Source organism: Pogona vitticeps, chromosome 2, assembly GCF_051106095.1.
Source record: "Pogona vitticeps strain Pit_001003342236 chromosome 2, PviZW2.1, whole genome shotgun sequence".
NCBI lineage: Eukaryota > Metazoa > Chordata > Lepidosauria > Squamata > Agamidae > Pogona > Pogona vitticeps.
In genome coordinates this window covers 16,740,589-16,759,297 of record NC_135784.1, presented here as the reverse complement: position 1 = coordinate 16,759,297, position 18,709 = coordinate 16,740,589, and the positions used below count along the sequence as shown (strand labels likewise).

Sequence of the window (18,709 nt, the reverse complement as noted above, 5' to 3'; positions counted from 1 at the left end):
AGCTTGCCTGCAAGTGACCTCATCACAGGCCAGAAATACAGATAGTAATACAAACAAGGCAGTATTATGGCTGAAGAAAAGGGGGAGAGGAGGGAGATCTGGAGCTCCATATTCAGTGTAGGGTGTGGAAGGATTTTAGGAATCCTTTCACCAAAGCTCAGTTTGTAAAGCTCTAGCGGTGGAACTCATTGCCACTGGGGTAGAACCAACGGTGATGAGAATCGGTCCTTTGCTCTTCTTCTGGATGGAACAAATGCAATGGATTTAAAATGTTCAACCCTGCAGCCAGGTTACATTTTCTGGCCCACATTAAATAGCAATGAAGCAAACTCGTTCAACACAGAAAAATTCTGCATGAACACGAGGAAAGCACACCTGTCCCTCCACTGGGCCACCCTCCCTTCCCTGAGTCCTTTCATGCCACCCCTCTGTTTTGGGCGGAAGAATATATTCCACCCAGTTTCACCCCTTAGAAACACACTCAGCCAATATATGTAGAAGTAAAAAAAAATGGAAGGAATAAAGATGAGAAGTTCATTCATCAAGACATACTGTAGAATACATTTTAAAAACTTTCTTTTTCCTTATTTTGAGACCAGTGCTTGCTACTCTTGGGTCACCCAGGTCTTCTTGGACTACAGCTCCCAGAAACCCCAGCCAGGACAGCTGGTGCTGAAGGCTTCTGGGAATTGCAGTCCAAAAAGACCTGAGTTGCCCAAGGTTGGGAAGCACTGCTTTCGACAACAACATAAGCCCTATGTTTCCATATCTCTGGCAGAGTGGACGAGTCCACAAAACCTCACATTAAAATGTAATAGCTGGTATTTAAAGTGCCACATGTTAATGTCTTTTTTCTTTAGTATCTGTTGCTTTTGCCTGATATGCTTGCACATCCTAACCCGGCTGCCTCTTCCAGGATTTCCCCTGGACCATTGTGCCCGAGTCTCTTGTTCTGAACTACGCTTCCCAGAAGACCTTGAAAAATCAAGGGGAAATCCTGGGCAGCTGGCTCAATTTGAAGGAGGAAGCGCAAACCTGGGAGTGATCAAAGGGGAACGAAAAGAGCAGAGTTGCAATTAGCAATGAGACGCCAGCAGAAAGAAGCAGGGATTGAAGGGGAAAGAGGGCCAAATCTGGCTGCTTATTTCCTGTTCTTTTCCCCATCAGATAAACTTTCCCACTGCCTTATTACTCTTTTTGAGTCCATTTTTTCAAACAGGTTGCTTCTCTGTACTTGGTTGGCAAACTTTCCTGAGCTGTGGAGGTCACCTGGTGAGTAAGAGGAAAAGAACACAGGAGGTTTCTCTGGAAGAAGAGAAGGTGAAATAGAGATGACTTTCCACTGGAGGAATGTGGCCTGAGAGAGAGAGAGAGAGAGAGTCTTCTTTATGGACCAAGGACTTGATGTGGCCATCTGGAGAGGTCTTGCAAGAGTGTCTTCAGAGATGATGTGGATGATTTACACACATTCTGGCCAGGAATTATTTTTTAAAAAAGAAACGGTGACTGTCATTTTAAAGGCTGAACATTCACTTGTGCTTCTCCATTGAATCTGTCTGTCTCGTATTTGGTTGTCCTCCCTGTTTTCCAGGAGAACAAATGAGCTGTTCTCCTGGAAACTGAATTGAATCCTGAAACCAGCAAAATCAGGGAGCTGGACAGGGGACAGATTGTATCTGTCCTCAGTGTGGAAGGGACGGTCACTCTCGAATTGGCCTTCTCAGCCACACTAGACACTGTTCCAAGTTCTCCATACAGAGCATGCTACCATAGTCTCTCGAGACTGAACGATGCCTGCACAAATGAATTGTGGAGCAAAGAAATCTATCATCTGGGATAGATTATGTTTGGCTTATTTGAACTCCAACTCCCTGAATTCTTTGAAAATTCCCAGGGTGGAATTCTGCACTGCAGACCCACATCTCCAAGCACTTACTTTTCCCTTAAAGGTCTAGTCAACGGAGAGTGCATTTGAGGCCTCAATTTCCTGCCCCACTTCTTTTCTGGGTATTCTAGTTTCTTGCCCTTTAAGGTCTGCAGTGGGCCCCTCCCAAAGGACTGCGACTCCCAGGAAGCATCGCAGCCCCAAATGAAGGTCTGGAATGCAGCTTCAACTTGGTTCTGGTACAGGTGAGGGAATTGTAGACGTCTGTTGGTGTGAGTTTGTGGACTGAGACTCCCAAGATTTTAGGGGTGGGGGAGGGATTCTTGGAATGTTCTGGGAGTTGGAGTCCAAACAATTCTATTTGCACATCTGGACTGTCTTGTTTAAGTGGGTTTAGATAGTGAGCTTCGTGGTGCAGAGGTTAAACTGCAGTCCTGCAGCCAAAACTCTGTTCATGAGCCAGGTTCGATTCCATGAGTCAAGGCTGACTCAACCTTCCGTCTTTCTGGGGTTGGTAAATTGGGCTTCTCAGCTCCAGGTGTGGCATGGGAGTGGGGATATGTGCTCTGCAGGATTGTTATCAGCTCAGAGAGTGCTTTGAATGCTCTTGGGCACAATAAAAGCATCACACAGGATGATCAGTGACAAAGCAAGGAGCTGGATGAGATCGTCCCATGCAAAGCAATGGGACTGTTTAACCAAGACTAGGCTTGGGGACAGGATAGTACTCCTAGAAGGATTCTCTTCTGTTGTCCCAGGTGCCTCATGAAGAGAAACGGTTTTCGCATACCTGGAAGGCCAGGAACTCTTCTTGAGGGTGAGCAGAAGCAGCTGGAGACCCCGAAGGACCCAGAAGATGATGATGGAGAAGAAGCTCCTGCTCTCCCCTCAGGCGTATTGGAGGCATCTCGACCTCTGCCGGGTATAGAATCTTTTCTACAAAGGAATCGGGGAGCTTTTCATCCTTGGAGTCGGGACAAAGGTATTCTGTTTCTCTCTGCATATTGATCATTGTATATGTTTGTCTTGATTACCACTCATCGCTTCTCTGTTTTTTAATAACTTTATGTGAAACTTCTGATTCGTTCTAATTGGGTGACTCCATCAGCTATGTATCTTAGACACTTAAGAACTCAGTTAAGCTGATTTTTCATATTTTCAATGTGCTCTATACTCTATTCTTACTCACAACACCCCTTTCCCAGCTGTAGGGTACTAAGAGATGGTTGACCTGTCCTATTTTAGGTTGTACATCAACTCCTTCTTGTTTTCCCAAAGGTCGGTGTTTACTGTTTTCATACCACTTGTGTACTGATTGGGAGGCAAAATTGAACAGGAGATTGCTAAAAAAATTGTTTTAGGTTAGTGGTCTTGCTAGTACAGTAGCTGATTCGTGGTTCTTGGAACACTTGTAGTAAAAAAATATCTTCATGCCGTATGTTTAATAGAACTTCAAGTCTAGGGCAATTTGGGGGTGATTTCTATACCCCCCATATGATTATTTTAATCTTCTTGAAGAGAAAAGGTAGCAAATTTTGAGAGAAGCTTACAAAGTCCCAAGAACTATCATGGGGGAATCGAACCCTTGAACTCTAGGTCCACGCTCCATTCACTGATCTCTTCCTCCATCTAGGTTTAGGGAAACACTTTCCTTCATGATAGGAGCTTTTGCATTTGTATTCTCATTTACATTCACTTCCCAAGGAAAAATAAATGTTCTTGGACTTTAGTGCTCAGCCAATAAACACTCGCTTTTTGTTCAAGTCCACCTAAAACCTTTAGTACTAAGACTGGAAATCTGATTCTTTAAATCCTTTGACTTCTGTTGGTTAAAAAGGTGGAAACCCAGGAAACAAATGGTTGTGATCTACTTTTTTCTCAGAACAGAAAGGGAGGCAGCAGGAAATTGGCTTATTGATAGATATTTTCCCTGTTAAATAGCAAAAGCCACTAATTACCATGAATTCTCTCCTTCTGTCAGCAGATGATGCACAGGAGGAGGAAGGAAGACTCCACAGGACATCCCCAGAAAGAGTGGAGGATGAAAAGGAGAACTGTGGGAACAGAGATGAATTGCCAAGGCAGAGGAAAAACAAGCCTCACCCTTATCTGAGTGGAGGTGTCTGTCAAGAAGAAGAGGAAAAGACAATAAAAAGACACCTCCATGTCCTTCAGAGCTCAGAGTTTGGGCTAAGGAGCCCTCTGAGGAAAAGCCCAGTGAAATGTCCAACATGCTACTCAGAGGAAAGTCTGTGTCACTGTTTGGAGGATGGAGAGAGTTCCAGAAGGAGCCCAGAAGATCCAGGATTTCCCACAGGAGAGAAACCTTATGAAGACTCGGGGTCTGAAAAATGCTTCAGTGGTAGCTCAGATCTTCACGTCACTCAGCCTGTGCACTCAGAAGGAAAATTGTATAAGTGTGAGGAATGTGGTAGGACCTTCAAGGCAAGTTCTGGACTTAAGCAACATCAGAGAATGCACACTGAGGAGAGTCCCCACAAATCTCATGAGTGTGGAAAGGGCTTCATGTGGCTGTCAAGTCTCAGAGTACATCAACACATTCACTCAGGTGAAAAGCCTTATACATGCAAAGAATGTGGGAAAAGCTTCAACCAGAAGAGTGATCTTAGAGTACATCAGAGAATCCACACAGGAGAGAAACCCTTTCTCTGTGAAGAATGTGGGAAAAGCTTCAACCAGAAGAGTGATCTTAGAGTACATCAGAGAATCCACACAGGAGAGAAACCCTTTCTCTGTGAAGAATGTGGGAAAAGCTTCAACCAGAAGAGTGATCTTAGAGTACATCAGAGAATCCACACAGGAGAGAAACCCTTTCTCTGTGAAGAATGTGGGAAAAGCTTCATCCAGAAGAGTGATCTTAGAGTACATCAGAGAATTCATACAGGAGAGAAACCCTATCAATGCAAAGAATGTGGAGCAATGTTCTCCAAACACTCTAGCCTCACAAGACACCAACGAAGTCACTCCGGAGAAAAACCGTATGCATGCAATGAATGTGGGAAATGTTTCACGCGTCTCTGCAATTTAATCATACATCAGCACTCACATTCACGGAAGAATCCCTAATCTTGTGAAGAATGTGGGATAAGCTTCACAGCTGAGTTACCCTTCACAGAAAATCAACAACTTCATACTGGGGAGAAACCACATGAATGTGAGGAATGTGGGGAAAGATTTATCTGGTTGTTCAAACTGAGAGAAAACAAGAAAATTCATTTCAGTCAGAACCTCTAAAATGGAGAGAATGTGGCGGAAATCTTGCTTGCAGAGCCCAGAGGATCACACCTCAGCATATGCACAGAGAGTAGGAAATCTGAAGATTCTGCAAAATGACCTTAAACTTTTGAAATGCCGTCTGACTATCTCTCCTGGGAAGAACAACATTCAAGGATTCATAGGATAATGAGAGCTCTACTGTTGACTTAAGCCTTTGTGGACCTACGAAAGCACTTTGGAAAGAAACGTTGTGGCGGCTTTGAATGTGGAAATCCTTTGGAGGAAATGTTCTCTTCCTGCAAAGGTTCACAAACCCCACATTCCTGAGCACATTCTACATCAGGAAGGAGACGGTCAACTGGGGTAATGCTCTGGTCAATGTCTGTATGTCGGAAGACAGTGACAAAGACTGGATGTGATGTGTGGACCTCCCTGCCTCGTGTTCTCTGGTTCTTTGTCTGCACCAATTGCGTCTTTTACTTCAATGGTTTTATCATGATTTTAACTTCATCATTTTATGGAAATTGCCTTGAAACTAATAAATGATCTGATTCCAAGTCTTTTTAGACTACCTGAAATATGGAAATAGGTATCCTGATTGTGTGAGTGTGGAAATGTTGAGCTTCCTTACAAGAGAGCTGCTGACACAAGTTGGAAGTTATGTTTGTTAAGTTGCATTCAAGTTACAGCAACTCTAACAGGATTTAGAGATTCTAACTCAGATTCAAAAGCCAACGACATAAAAAGTCATATCCTCCTTGGGTACCTAATAAAAAGTCTTTTCGGTGGACATTTTGATCCATTCGTTGCTTCTGGACAGGTTTGGGGAGGAGATTGGCATTGGCCCATACATAAGGACTCAGAGCCTGGCTGTTGAGCCCAGTTTTCCTCGGCATCTCTTCCTCTCCACTCATTCCCTTCCTCCTGTGGTTGAGATTCTCCTCTGGATCGTCTCCTGGATGGAATTCCATGAGTTTTCTCTTCTCCCTCTAGTCCAGGGGTGTCCAACCTTTCACCTTCCCTGGCCCACATTAGAAGATGCAAATTTGGTTTGGGCCACACATAAAATAAAATATCAGTAATGATACCAGATAATAATAATAATAATAAAAAAACATACCCAGCATAGAAAACATAGTTAACATATTAAACTTACTTGGAAATGAAGTTAGTGAGATGTTTGACATTGTTTCTCAGGGAGTGAAATACACTAGCTTTTACTGACATTCTCGACACCGTTAATTTTCTTCATGGAGATGATCAAACATAAGCCCACAAGGACTTGCTTTCAACCCATATAATCTCTTTCCTGCACTTCTTTTCATGTTAAAGTTGGTGACATTTAATATGCCAGTTTAAGGGGAGGTCTACTGCCAGAAGAAAGTCAAATCTAACTTTTCTGAGTTGATTTGTGGTCTATTTGCAAGAAGGTTCAGCAGCTCGCAAGGACCCGGCATCTCTGTTGGAGCTGCTTTCACCCCTCTCAGCAACCATACACGCCAACCAGTCTCGTGTGGTAGAGAAGACACAATCACAGATGGAAGACACAGTCAACTCCTTTCAAGAGGGTCTTTTGAAAGTCTGCTGTAATAAAGGAGCCACGCCAGAAAGTCTGGGGCCTAGAAATTTCACCCTTATCTGGCACTGATTCATACGCATTATTTTTCATCAGGGAGAGTTCACACATTTCCCTGTCCATCAGCAAGTGTTGAGAAACCATGACGGGGAAAACAACAGCAACAGGTAAAACACAGGTGGTGCGAACCAGAGGTCAGGATAAACTGCGGGTTTCCACAGCATGAATGTGAAGGAAGTGTTTACCTACCTACACATTGGCAACAAACTTTTCCTTATCCGTTTGTTAGGAGCCTATTTCTCGTTCCCCAGGAACACAGCCGCACCCCTGAAGCACATGCATGCCTGGGTGTCCATTTAACTGCATGCAAGCTCTCCAGGTCTGAACCTCCAGGGAACCAATGTATTATTTTCCTTTTAAAAATAACTTTCAAAACCATCAGAAATACCACCTACCCCCACCACCCAAAACAAAATGACAACTCCTTTCTTTTGTTTGTTTTTAGAGCAGAGGTTGCCCCCCTTGGGTCACCCAGGTGTTCTTGGACTACAACTCCCAGAAACCCCAGCCGTCACAGCTGATGCTGAAGACTTGTGGGAATTCACGTCCAAAAACACCCGAGTTACCCAAGATTGGCTACCACTGTTTTTGACAACAACATAAGCCATAAATTACTCCATGTAAATACAGCACACAACCAAGAGCCAATGAATATTTAGAATGTCCTGCTTATAGAACAGATATTACTTTTGCCTGATAATTTTGGACATCTTAACCTGGCTGTTTTTCCAGGATTTCCCCTGGACCACTGTGCCTGAGTCTCCGTTTTGTTCTGAACTACGCTTCCCAGAAGACCTTGAAAAATCAAGGGGAAATCCTGGGCAGCTGGCTCAATTTGAAGGAGGAAGCACAAACCTGGGAGTGATCAAAGGGGAAAGGAAAGAGCAGAGTTGCAATTAGCAATGAGAGGCCAGCAGAAAGAAACAGGGATTGAAGGGGAAAGAGGGCCAAAGCTGGCTGCTTTTTTTCCTTTCCTTTTCCCCATCAGATAAACGGTCCCACTGCCTTATTACTCTTTTTGATTCCTTTCTCTCAAACAGGCTGCTTCTCTGTACCTGGTTTGCAAACTTTCCTGGGCTGTTGAGGTCACCTGGTGAGTAAGAGGAATGCGGGAGGCTTCTCCGAAAGAAGAGAAGGTGAAACAGAGAAGATGACTTTGTACTGGAAGAATGTAGCCAGAGAGATATAGAGATAGATAGAGAGAGATGATCTTTATGAACTTGATGTGGCCATCTGGAGAGGTCTTGCAAGAGTGTCTTCAGAGATGATGTAGATGATTTACACACATTATGGCCAGTATTTTTTTAAAAAAGAAATGTTGACTGTCATTTTAAAGGCGGAACACTCACTTGTGCTCCTCCACTGAGTCCATCTATCTTGTATTTGGTTGTCCTCCCTGTTTTCCAGAACAAATGAAATGTTCTCCTGGAAATTGAATTGAATCCCGAAACCAGCAAAATCAGGGAGCTGGACAGGGGACAGATTGTATCTGTCATCAGTGTGGAAGGGATGGTGACTCTCGAACTGGCCTCCTCAGCCACACTAGACACTGTTTGAAATCCTCTATGCAGAGCATGCTAGCATAGTCTCTTGAGACTGAAGGTTGCCTGCACAAATGAATTGTGGAGCACAGAAATCTATCATCTGAGACAGATGCTGTTTGGCTTATTTGGACTCCAACTCCCTGAATTCTTTTAAGATTCCCAGGGTGGAATTCTGCACTGCAGACCCACTGCAGAGTGGTATAATTATACCAGATGGGCGGGATATAAATCAAATAAATAAATAAATAAAATAATAAATAAATCTTCAAGCAGTTACATTTCCCTTAAGGTCTAGTCAACGGAGAGTGCATTTGAGGCCTCAGTTTCCTGCCCCACTTCTTTTCTGGGTATTCTAGCCTCTTGCACTTTAAGCTCTAAAATGGGCCCCTCCCAAAGAACTGCAACTCCCAGGAAACATTTCAGCCCCAAATGAAGGTCTGGAATGCAGGCTCAGAAGACCTGGTTCTAGTACAGAGAAGGGAAATATAGGTGTCCGTCGGTGTGAGTTTGTGGACTGAGACTCCCAAGATTTTGGGAGGGGGAGGTACTCTTGGAATGTTCTGGGAGTTGCAGTCCATAAATTTCAAATGGCACCTCTGGGCTGTCTTGTTTCCTAGAAGGATTCTCCTCTGTTGTTCCAGGTGGCCCATGAGGAGAAATGCTTGGCGCATACCTGGAAGGCCAGGGACTCTCCTTGAGGGTGAGCAGAAGCAGCTGGAGACCCTGGAGGACCCAGAAGATGATGATGGAGAAGAAGCTCCTGCTCTCCCCTCAGGCGTATCGGAGGCATCTCGACCACTGCCGGGTATAGAATCTTTTCTACAAAGGAATCGGGAAGCCTTTCATCTTTGGAGTTGTGACAAAGGTATTCTGTTTCCCTCTGCATGTTCATCATTGTATACATTTGTCTTCATTGCCACTCATCGCTTCTCTGTTTTATAATAACTTTATGTGAAACTTCTGATTCGTTCCGATTGGGTGACTGTATCAGCTATGTATCTTAGAAACTTAATAACTCAGTTAAGCTGATTTTTCATATTTTCAATGTGCTGTATACAGTGGGGTCTTGACTTGAAAACTTAATCCGTATTGGAAGGCGGTTCTCAAGTCAAAAAGTTCTCAGGTCAAATCTGCACTTCCCATAGGAATGCATTGAAAACCATTTCATCCGTATCTGCTCTTTTCCGTCCAGAGAAACTAATGGGAAGCTGCTATTCTGCCTTCAACCACTAGAGGGGGATATTTTGTTTCTTTTTTTCTTAGGTCAAGAAAGGTTCATGGAAGGCAGGGAAAATACAGTCCAGGCAGTACAGTACTAGGCAGTCTGAAGACTGTCTCCCAATCCACTCTCTAAACGCTGGGAGGAGTGAGCAAGCAGACAGGCACCCTTTTCACTGGCCAACAGTTAACTGAAAGTTCAAATTTTACACTTTCCCTGCCTCCCACGTGGTTTTTTTTCAGTTCTTAACTCAAATCTAAGTATGTAAGTCAAGTCAATATTTTCCTATGAGAGTGGTTCTTAAGTCAAAATGTTCTTAACTCAAGCCGTTCTTAAGTCAAGACCCCACTGTACTCTATCCTTACTCACAACACCCCTTTCCCAGCTGTAGGGTACTAAGAGATGGTTGACCTGTCCCATTTTAGGTTGTACATCAATTCCTTCTTGTTTTCCCAAAGGTCGGTGTTTACTGTTTCATACCTCTTCTGTACTGATTGGGAAGCAAAATAGAACAGGAGATTGGTAAAAAAAAATGTTTTAGGTTTTAGGTCTTGCTAGTACAGTAGCTGATTCATTGTTCTTGGAACACGTGTAGTAAAAAAAAATCTTCATGCCGTATGTTTAATAGAACTTCAAGTCTAGGGAAATTTGGGGGTGATTTCTATACCCCCCATATGATTATTTTAATCTTCTTGAAGAGAAAAGGTAGCAAATTTTGAGAGAAGCTTACAAAGTCCCAAGAACTATCATGGGGGAATCGAGCCCTTGAACTCTAGATCCACACTCCATTCACTGATCTCTTCCTCCATCTAGGTTTAGGGAAACACTTTTCCTCATGATAGGAACTTTTGCATTTGTATTCTCATTTACATTCACTTCCCAAGCAAAAATAAATGTTCTTGGACTTTAGTGCTCAGCCAATAAACACTCATTTTTTGTTCAAGTCCACCTAAAACTTTTAGCACTAAGACTGGAAATCTGGTTCTTTAAATCCTTTGACTTCTGTTGGTTAAAAAGGTGGAAACTCAGGAAACAAATGGTTGTGATCTACTGTTTTCTCAGAACAGAAAGGGAGGCAGCAGGAAATTGGCTTATTGATAGATATTTTCCCTGTTAAATAGCAAAAGCCACTAATTACCATGAATTCTCTCCTTCTGTCAGCAGATGATGCACAGGAGGAGGAAGGAAGACTCCACAGGACATCCCCAGAAAGAGTGGAGGATGAAAAGGAGAACTGTGGGAACAGAGATGAATTGCCAAGGCAGAGGAAAAACAAGCCTCACCCTTATCTGAGTGGAGGTGTCTGTCAAGAAGAAGAGGAAAAGACAATAAAAAGACACCTCCATGTCCTTCCGAGCTCAGAGTTTGTGCTATGGAGCCCTCAGAGGAAAAGCCCAGTGAAATGTCCAACATGCCACTCAGAGGAAAGTCTGTGTCACTGTTTGAAACATGGAGAGAGTTCCAGAAGGAGCCCAGAAGATCCAGGATTTCCCACAGGAGAGAAACCTTATGAAGACTCCGGGTCTGAAAGATGCTTCAGTGTTACCTCAGCTCTTCAAGTCACTCAGCCAGTGCACTCAGAAGGAAATTTGTATAAGTGTGAGGAATGTGGCAAGAGCTTCAAGGCACCTTCTGGACTTAAGCAACATCAGATAATACACACTGAGGAGAGTCCCTACAAATGTCATGAATGTGGAAAGGGCTTCATGTGGCTGTCAAGTCTCAGAGTACATCAACACATTCACTCAGGGGAAAAGCCTTATACATGCAAAGAATGTGGGAAAAGCTTCAACCAGAAGAGTGATCTTAGAGTACATCAGAGAATTCATACAGGAGAGAAACCCTATCAATGCAAAGAATGTGGAGCAATGTTCTCCAAACACTCTAGCCTCACAAGACACCAACGAAGTCACTCCGGAGAAAAACCGTATGCATGCAATGAATGTGGGAAATGTTTCACACGTCTCTCCAATTTAACCATACATCAGCGCTCACATTCACAGAAGAATCCGTAACCTTGTGAAGAATGTGGGATAAGCTTCATAGCTGAGTTACCCTTCACAGAAAATCAACAACTTCATACTGGGGAGAAACCACATGAATCTGCGGAATGTGGGGAAAGATTTATTTGGTTGTTCAAACTGAGAGAAAAGAAGAAAATTCACTTCAGTCAGAACCTCTGAAATGGAGAGAATGTGGCGGAAATCTTGCTTGCAGAGCCCAGAGCATCACACCTCAGAGAGTAGGAAGTCTGATGATTCTGCAAAATGACCTTAAACTTTAGAAACGCTGTCTGACTATCTCTCCTGGGAAGAACAACATTCAAAGATTCATACTGTTGACTTAAGCCTTTGTGGACCTACGAAAGCAGTTTGGAAAGATACGTTGTGGTGGCTTTGAATGTGGAAATCCTTTGGAGGAAATGTTTTCTTCCTCCCAAGGTTCAGAAACCCCACATTCCTGAGCACATTCTACATCAGGAAGGAGACGGTCAACTGGGGTAATGCTCTGGTCAATATCTGTATGTCGAAGACAGTGACAAAGACTGGATGTGATGCGTGGATCTCCCTGCCTCGTGTTCTGTGATTCTTTGTCTGCACCAATTGCATCTTTTACTTCAATGGTTTTATCATGATTTTAACTTATTCATTTTATGAAAATTGCCTTGAAACTAATAAATGATCTGATTCCAACTAAGTCTTTTTAGATTACCTAAAGGTAATCTAAAGGTAATCTTTTAGATTACCTAAAGGTAATCTAAAAAGATTACCTAAAGGTAATCTTTTTAGATTACCATAGGACAACAACATAAGAAGTCATATCATCCCGGGGGACCTAATGATAAGTCTTTACAGTGGACATTTTGATCCATTGGTTGCCTCTAGACCGGATTGGGGAGGAGACTTGCATTGGCCCGTACATAAGGAATCACAGCCTGGATGTTGAGCCCAGTTTTCCTCGGCATCTCTTCCTCTCGACTCATTCCCTTCCTCCTGTGGTTGAGGCTCCCCTCTCGATAATCTCTTGGATGGGATTCCATGTGTTTTCTCTTCCCCCTTTAGTTTCTTCCCTGGTCTTCCTTTCATGTTCTATATGGTGGCATTGTCTCTTTCTCTCTCCCCCAAACAGAGCGTATTCTAGGAGGTTGATGTTTGCCTGCTTCTTCTTGGGGGACCTCAACCTGGACCATCTCCCTCGTCCATGGATCCTCTTTGGTGATCATAGAATCATGAAGTTGTTTCAACCCTCTTAGGCCATTAATTCCAACAGCCTACTCTGTGCAGGAATACACCCATCAGCATATGCAGAAAAAGTGGCAAAGACTAGATGTGATGTGTGGATCTCCCTGCATCCTGCTCTGTGATTCTTTTTCTGCACCGATTGCGCCTTTGACTTCAATGGTTTTATCACGATTTTGACTTAATCATTATATAAAAATACCATGAAACCAATAAATGATCTTCTCCTAGAAGATTACCTGAGGACTGAACAGAGAGGTTCCAGGTGTAAGCGTACTCCTAGCACAGGTGAGCTGAGTCCGGGTACCCAGCCAGGCAGTACCAGTTACTCCTTTCCCCAAGTCCGTTCAAAATGAGCAATTAACTGAGGAAAAAAAAGATAAAAATTATAAGTTTTGGAGTCTGCCCTGAAGAACAAAACTCAGGCAATTAATGGACTCAAGTAGCATATTTGTGTCCTAACAAATAGTTATACAGGTTTGCTGCTCAAGAGACCAACCTTAAGATTTTAAGAATTATCATTTTATTTTAAAAAATAAAGAATATAGAGATATTCAGTTTGTTGTAAAGTAGTGGTCCCCAACCTTGGGCCTCCAGATGTTCTTGGACCACAATTCCCAAAAGCCTTCACCACCACCTCTGCTGGCCAGGATTTCTGGGAGTTGAAGTCCAAGAACATCTGGAGGCCCAAGGTTGGGGACCACTGTTGTAAAGCATAGCATTCAAGTATATTTCCATAAATCAAAGCAGTTAGAACTTTAGCAAATTCCAGCTACAAAAATAAATTTAAAAAACTCTAAAAATAGCTTGAAAGGAAGGCAAGTCATAGCCCCCCTTTCCCTAAACTTACTCTGAACTACATTCTAGCATAACAGTAAAAACTAGCATTTGGAACTCAAAAATCCATCCTAATAATTAATGCAAAAATCAAGTCTTCTCTCTGTCTCCATTCTCCATTTTCTTCCATGCTGGAACCACCCTTCTCCACTCTTTTGTGATGTTAACCAATCAGGGTGAAGCACTGTTTCTTCACACTCCACCTCCATTTCCCACGGGATGTGCAGGTGTTGTTGACCATCGTCCTGATGTTGTGTCTTGACCCTTATCTTCTGTGGCCAAGTCAGGTGCATGGAAAATTCCAACTATCTCTAAGAGAAAACAGCTTCTCGAAGCGTCTAGTCATGCTAACACAGACCAATATGGATTCCTTCTACACAATTCCATGACTACAAATCCCATTAAGAAATTACATTTTAGCCTTAATAACCTAAACCATGACATGCCACCTCTGGGAGTTCCAAAAATCCGAAACAGTAAATCTTGTTTCCATTTTTGGCTACTAATTATAGTAATAAGCAATAATTAACTGGTTACATAGTGCAAAATACTAATGATTAATACATTCAAAATTGCATTTAATCTAGCAATGCATTGAGGTAGAAAAACCTTCTAATAGCAGCATGTCAATACATTCTTTTAGTTAAGCACTTCTACTATCTGAGAAACAGAAAACAGTCATGTTAGTAATAACCAATACCGTAGGCGCTCTCAGTAAGCACATATAGAGTGCATAAGAACACATCAGTAGTGAAACAGTGAAATATTAACAGTGTTTCAACGATCTGTCACATCTTGATCTTCACAATACATTGTGGAAACATTCAACTTTCCAGGAATGTGCTGAACTTCAAAATCAAAAACTTGCAATGCCAAACTCCATCTTAACAATTTCTGATTGTGAGATTTTATCTTCTGCAACCAAACCTCTATGATCTTTCTGCAGAGTAAATTTATGACCCCATAAATAAGGCCTAAGTAAATTAATTGTCCATATCACGGATAAGGCCTCTTTTTCAGGAACTGAGCAATTTCTCTCTCTTTCTAAGAGTTTTCTGGAGAAATAAGAGATTGGATTAGAAATCCCATCTTCCCTTTTCTGTAACAGTACAACTCCAAGGCCCAAATCTGAAGCATCAGTCTGTAGAATGAATGGTTTGTCAAAATCAGGTGATTTCAGTATAGGTGCAGCACTAATCTTTGCCTTTAAAGCTTCAAAAGCACCTTGAAATTCTGGGGTCCATTTTACCTTGACAGGCTATCTTTTCTTAGTTAGCTCTGTAAGAGGCATTGCCAAATGACTGAAATCAGGTATGAATTTTCTGTAACACCCAAGTAGGCCCAAAAAAGGGTTGAACTTGCTTTTTGGTTGTATAGCTTGTACTTTGGCTTGCAGAGGTTGAATTTCTCTTTGACCAATTAAATGACCTAAGTACATGACTTTTCCTTGCATCCACTGACATTCACTTGCTTTGACTCTCAGTCCTGCTTGCTGGATTCTAGACAACACAGTTTCAATGTGTGACATGTGAGATTCAAAATCAGAACTGAAAACTGCAACATCATCAAGATAAGCACTAGCAAATGGAAGACCATGTACAAATTTATCTATCACCCACGTGACTGATAAATGTGGTCTTATCTCGTGAACCTTCAGCGAGATCGAGTTGCCGATAAGCATTTTTTAGATCCAAGATGCTTATGAAATTAGCCTGTGAAAGGCGTTCAATGAGATCATCCATCCTAGGCAATGGGTATGGATTTGGAACAGTAACACTGTTTAATTTCCTGTAATCAACACAAAATCTCAATTCATCAAGAACTTCACCTAAAGAATTCTTTTTTGGCACCAAAACAATTCTGCTAGCCCAAGGGGCATGGCTTGGCTCAATCACGCCTAAAGATAACATATTTTGGATCTGTTGTTCAATCTGAACAGCATGATCACCATTTGCTCTATATGGGCTAGACCATATAGGCTGGCTCTCTCCAGTGTCTATCACATGGCTAACCAAATTAGTAAATCCAGGTTTATCTGAAAAAATATCTTTAAAGTGCTCTAAAATCTGTAAAAGCTTTTTCCTCTCTTCTGGAGTACCTGACAGAATAATATTGTCAGACCATGTGCCAGCATTTTGCAATTCAGACAACATATCAACAGGTTCTTGTTCTGGTTGCATGCATGCAGCATAACAGTGAAAAACCATAGCAGATCTGTCTTTATACAATTTTAAACTATTGACATGATACATAATAGGTTTTTTCTCCAGAATCAAGCAATTTGACAAGGTAATTGACAGTTCCCAATTTTTGAACAACTTTTCCAGGTCCTTCCCAGACAACATCCAGTTTAGAAGGTCTGAGTGGGTTTAGCACAAGTACCAAATCACCTACTGCAAATTCTCTGTGTCTGGCTTTTCTGTCATGAAAGTATTTCTGCTTAGCTTGAGCTTTCAACAAATTCTCCTTAGCCAAATCTTTAACAGCGAACAATTTCTCTTGAAGGTTTCTGACAAAATCAGCAACTAGTACAGAACTACTCTGTACAACTCCTTCCCAATCTGATTTCAACAAATCCAAGGGTCCTTGAAGATTTTTCCCAAAAACAATCTCACTTGGAGAAAATCCTCCTAGAGATAACATGTAAAGCACTTCGATAAGCAAACAAGGCAAAATTATTATTATTATTTATTTTATTATTACAGTATTTATTTTATTTATATCCCGCCTATCTGGTCAGTTATGACCACTCTAGGCGGCTTACAACATAAATAAAAAACACATAAAATACACTGATAGATATAAAATTATTACATAATGAAGGTAAAGGTAAAGGTTCCCCTTGACAATTTTTTGTCCAGTCGTGTCCGACTCTAAGGGGCGGCGCTCATCCCGCTCTTCAAGCCATAGAGCCATAATGAACAATGAACAAATTCAACGAGATGGAAAACAAACAGTAGGAGAGAAGGGGGAAGGAAAACATCAGGAGTTAACTGGGGGGAAGGCCTGCCGATAAGGCAAAGGTTCATCCCAGCTTTTCCCATAATCTTGCACAAGAGTCTTAATCATCCTTAACAAGGTTTGTTGACCTCTCTCTACCAAGCCATGAGACTGAGGATGATGGGAAATACAGTGGTGTCCCTCATAGCGAGGTTAATCCGTTCCGGATTAACCTTCGCTATGTGAAAACATCGCTAAACGGAACACAAAAACCCATTGGAATGCATTAAACATTGTTTAATGCGTTCCAATGGGCCCTAAACTCACAGTTCAGCGAGGATCCTCCATAGGGGCGGCCATTTTCGCCGCCTCGGTAAGCGAGGAATCCAGAAAACAGCGGTGGCCATTTTGGAACCGCCAGTCAGCTGGCATTTCCCCCCAGCTGGCTGGTGGGTCCTTGCTCCGGAGGAAGAGGAGGAGGTGAAGCAGGAGACGGGGAGCAAGGCGCCCAGCTGCGCCAGGGCCCCTTCCCTTCTCTCTTCCCCTCCGTTGCCGAGAGAGCAAGCTGAGAGCTCTCGGCTTTTGGAAGAGGGGGAGGCAGAGCAAGGCGCCCAGCTGCGCCAGGGCCCCTTCCCTTCTCTCTTCCCCTCTGTTGCCGAGAGAGCAAGCCGAGAGCTCTCGGCTTTTGGAAGAGGGGAAGGCGGAGAGGGCGTGCAGGCGCCCAGCCGCATTGGGGCTCGTTCCCTCTCTCCTCCTTCCTCCACAGCCCCGGGAAGAACAAACCGGCTCGTGGCCGGCCTTTGGAGGAAGGGGAGGAGATGGAGGCGGGGAGGGCGTGCAGGCGCCCGGCAGTGCTGGGGCTCGTTCCCTCTCTCCTCCTTCCTCCACAGCCCCGGGAAGAACAAGCCGGCCAGTGGCCGGCCTTTGGAGGAAGGGGAGGAGATGGAGGCAGAGACGGCGAGCCAGGCGCCCGGCCCTTTCCCTTCCCGTTCCACGTCCCCCACCCTGGGAGGAGCGAGCCGGCTAAAGCACCGCTCGCTGCAGGCCCTGGGCTGAGCTCCCGCCGCCTCGTCCTTGGAGGAAGAAGAGGAGGTGGAGCGGGAGAAGGGCAGTCAGGTGCCCGGCCCTTTCCCTTCCCCTGCCGCCTCTGCCGCCCCGGGAGGAGCGAGCTGGCCGCCCACCGGCTTTTTTGGCCAGCTGACAGGCAGGAGCTTGAGAAGGACCGCGGGGGGGAGCCCTCCCCCCGGTCCTTTGGAAGCCCCGCCGGTCAGCTGGGGGAAAAGGGGCCTATGGGGAAACATCGCAAAGCAATGTTTCCCCATAGGGAACATTGGTATGCGATCGCTATGCGGATTCTTCGTTAAACGGGGCGCTCGTTATGCAAGACACCACTGTACTGAAACTTAATTGGATATTACTTATCTCACAGATCTTCCTCATCAGTTCATTCTTGAAAGCACCAGCTTGATCACAAACAATTTTTGCAGGTATACCAATACGTGAACATAAATCCACCAAAACACGTGCTATTGTATGCGCAGATAGGTTACTGATAGGGTAGGCCTCCATCCATCTGCTTGCTTGACAGATGAAAGAAAGGATGTAACATTTCTTAGACTTAGTAGGAATAAAAGGTCCTAATACATCCATCTGCAAACATTTGAATACCTGGTCAGTGATGGCTACAGGCTGTACCTCGGCCTTTGTACGGTCAGTCTGGTGACCAATTCTTTGGCAATAATCACATGAAGAAACATAATCTTTAACATTCTTTGAAATTCCAGGCCAGTAAAAATGCTGAGTGATTCTGCTTAAAGTCTTTTTAAATCCTTGGTGACCACTACGGGGATTGTTATGAGCCAACTCTAAAATCATTTCTCTGTATTCCCTGGGTACAATCAGTTGTTGTACAGGCTGTGCATATAATTTGCCTTTGGGAGAATATTCTCTATACATAAGTCCATTCTGTCCCCATAAAAAGCTAACTTGTTGTTGGGTAGGTTGAACAGCATATTAATCTGCCTGAGACCTTAAATCAGTCAATGTAGGATCTGCTTCTTGCTTTGCCTTAAATTCAGCTGTTCCTGATGTTAATAAAACATCTTCAGGTTGACTACTGCTAGCATTTTCATCAGTAACCGCATTATCAGTTTTGGTCACAAGAGGCCACTG

At 43.4% G+C, this 18,709-nt stretch overlaps 1 non-coding gene across 1 annotated transcript in view; it reads left to right on the top strand.

Annotated features, from left to right (window-relative positions):
- Nucleotides 1–5,775, top strand: part of LOC110069985 (uncharacterized) — a 48,753-nt gene extending 42,978 nt beyond the window's left edge. The window contains exon 8 of the transcript XR_013542621.1: nt 4,479–5,775. This is a non-coding gene — a transcript (uncharacterized LOC110069985). The remainder of the gene's footprint in view (nt 1–4,478) is intronic.
- The last annotated feature ends 12,934 nt before the right edge of the window (nt 5,776–18,709 follow it).